Source organism: Salvelinus namaycush, chromosome 34 (assembly GCF_016432855.1).
Source record: "Salvelinus namaycush isolate Seneca chromosome 34, SaNama_1.0, whole genome shotgun sequence".
NCBI lineage: Eukaryota > Metazoa > Chordata > Actinopteri > Salmoniformes > Salmonidae > Salvelinus > Salvelinus namaycush.
This window is the reverse complement of record NC_052340.1, coordinates 32,629,228-32,632,540: the sequence shown is the minus strand read 5'-3', so window position 1 is coordinate 32,632,540 and position 3,313 is coordinate 32,629,228.

The following is a 3,313-nucleotide window of genomic DNA, read 5'->3' as shown; positions in this document are numbered from 1 at the left end:
TAGCATATTGTCTGGGTGGTGTTCTGATCCTACATATGTTGTGGGTCCCGGGTGGTGTTCTGATCCTACAATATATTGTAGCCTATTGTCTAGTGGTGTTCTGATCCTACAGTATATGGAGCATATGTCTGGGTTGGTGTTTCTGATCCCCTTACAATATTTGTAGCATATTGTCTAGGTGGTGTTCTGATCCTACAATATATTTTAGCATTTGTCTGGGTGGTTGTTCTGATCATACAATAATTTGTGGCATATTTGTCTAGGTGTTGTTCTGATCTACAATATATTGTGGGTCCAGGGTGGTGTTCTATCCTACAATATATTGTGGTTGCGGTGGTTTCTGATCCTACAATATATTGTAGGCATATTGTCCTAGGGTTTTGGTTCTGAGCATACAATATATTGTGTCAGGGTGTGTTCTGATCCTCCAATATATTGTAGCAAAAAATATTGTCAGGGTGGTGTTTCTGATCCTACAATATATTGTAGCTATTGTCAGGGTGGTGCTTCTGATCCTACAATATAGTGTAGCATATTGTCATGGGGGGGAAGGGGGGGGGGAGGGGGGGGGGGGGTGGAGGAGGGTGGGGGGGGGGGGGGGGGGGGGGTGTTTCTATCCTACAATTAATTGTAAGCATATTGTCATTGTGGTGGTTCTGTCTACAATATATTGTAGCATATTGTCTGGGTGTGTTCTGATCTACATTATATTGTAGCATATGGTCTGGGTGGTGTTCTGATCCTACAGTATTTTAGCAATATTGTCTGGGTGGTGTTCTGATCCTACAGTATATTGTAGCATATGTGGGTCTGGTGGTGTTTTTTCTGATCCTACAGTATATCTGGGTCAGGGGGGGGTCTGATTCCTAAGTATATTGTAGCATTTGTCTGGGTGGGTTTCTGATCCTACAAAATATTGTAGCATATTGTCTAGGTGGTGTTTCTGATCCTACAATATATTGAGCATATTGTCTGGTGGTGTCTGCTCCTACAATATATTGTAGCATATTGTCTGGGTGGTGTTTCTGGTGATCCTACAATATATTGGTGGGCCAGGTGGTGTTCTGATCCTACACTAAGATTTTGGGTCAGGATGGTGTTCTGATCCTACAATATATTGTGCATATTGTCTGGGTGGTGTTCTGATCTAAGTATATTGTGGGTCTGGTGGGTGTTCTGATGCCTACATTATGTTTGGGTCCAGGGTGGTGTTTCTGATCCTACAGTATATTGTAGCATATTGTCTAGGTGGTGTTCTGATCCTACAGTATTTGTGGGTCAGGGTGATGTTCTGTCCTACATATATTGTAGCATATTGTCCTATGTGGTGTTCTGATCCAACATAATTGTCCCCCCCACCGAAACGCATTGTCTGGTGGTTTTCTGATCCTACAATATATTGTAGCATATTGTCTGGGTGGTGGTTCTGATCCTACAATATATTGTATACATATTGGTTCTGGGTGTGTTCTGATCCTACAATATATGTAGCATATTGTCTAGTGGTGGCTGATCCTACACTATATTGTAGGCATATTGTCTGGGTGTTTGTTCTGATCCTAACAATATCTTGTAGCATAGTGTCTGGTGGTGTTCTTATCCTACAATTTTATTGTAGCATATTTGTCAGGGTGGTGTTCTGGATACTACAATATATTGTGGGTCCTGGGTGGTCTTCTGATCCTACAGTATATTGTAGCATATTGTCTGGTTGGTGTTCTGATCCTACAGTATATTGTAGCATATTGTCTGGGTGATGTTCTGATCCTAAATATATTGTAGCATATTGTCTGGGTGGTGTTCTGATCACTACAATATATTGTGGGTCACTGGTGGTTGTTCTGATCCTACAATATATTTTGGGTCAGGATGGTGTTCTGATCCTACAGTATATTGTAGCATATTTGGCTGGGTTGTGTCTGAGCTACAGTATAGTGTAGTATATTGTGGGTCAGGGTGGTGTTCTGATCCTACAGTATATTGTGGTCAGGTGGTGTTCTGATCCTAACAATATATTGTGGGTCAGGGTGGTGTTCTGATCCTACACTATATGTCAGCATTATTGTCTGTGGTGTGTTCTATCCTACATAATTTAGCATATTGCCTGGAGTGGTGTTCCTGATCCTGCAGTATATTTTGTCATATTGTGGGTCTGGGTGGTGTTCTGATCCTACATAGATTGTGGCATATTATCTGGGTGGTGTTCTGATCCTACATCTATTGTAGCATATTGTCGGGTGGTGTTCTGATCCTACACTATGTGGTCAGGTGGTGTTCTGAGCCTACAGTATATTGTAGCATATTGTCTGGGTTGTGTTCGATCCTACAATATTATTGTAGCAGATGTCGGGGTGGTTGTTCTGATCCTACAATATATTGTACGATGATTGTCTGGGTGGTGTTCTGATCCTACATATATTGTAGCATATTATCTGGTGGTGTTCTGATCGCTACATATATTGTAGCAGATTGTCTGGTGGTGTTCTGACCTACATTATTTTAGCATATTGTCCTGGGTGGTGTTCTGATCCTAATATATGTGTGGGTCAGGGTGGTGTTTCATGAATCCTACAATATATTGTAGGCTATTGTCTAGGTGGTGTTCTGATCCTACATATTTGTAGGCATATTGTCTGGTGGTGGTTCTGATCATTCAATCTATTGTGCATATTGTCTAGGTGGTTGTTCTGATCATACAATATTTTGTGGGTCAGGGTGGTGTTCTGATCCTACGATATATTGTGGGTCAGGGGTGGTGTTTGATCCTACCAATATATTGTACATATTTTCTAGGTGTTGTTCTGATACATACAATTATTGTGGGTCAGGGTGGTGTTCTGATCCTACAATTATATGGTAGCATATTGTGCAGGGTGGTGTTCGATCCTACAATCTATTGTAGCATATTGGGCCAGTTGGTTTCTGATCCTACATAATTGTATCTATTGTCAGGTGGTGTTCTGATCTACAATATATTGTACTATGTCCAGGGTGGTGTGCTGATCCTACAATATATTGTAGCATATTGTCCCTGGGTGGGTTCTGATCCTACATTATATTGTAGCATATTGTCTGGGTGTGTTCTGATTCCTACAATATCTGTAGCAATATTGTCTGGTGGTGTTCTGATCTACAATATTTGTAGCATATTGTCTGGGTGTTGTTCTGATCTACAATATATTGTGGGTCAGGGTGGTGTTCTGATCCTACAATATATTGTGGTTCAGGGTGGTGTTTCTGATCCTAACAATATATTGTATCATATTGTCTAGGTGTTGTTCTGATCATACATATATTGTGGGTCCAGGGTGTT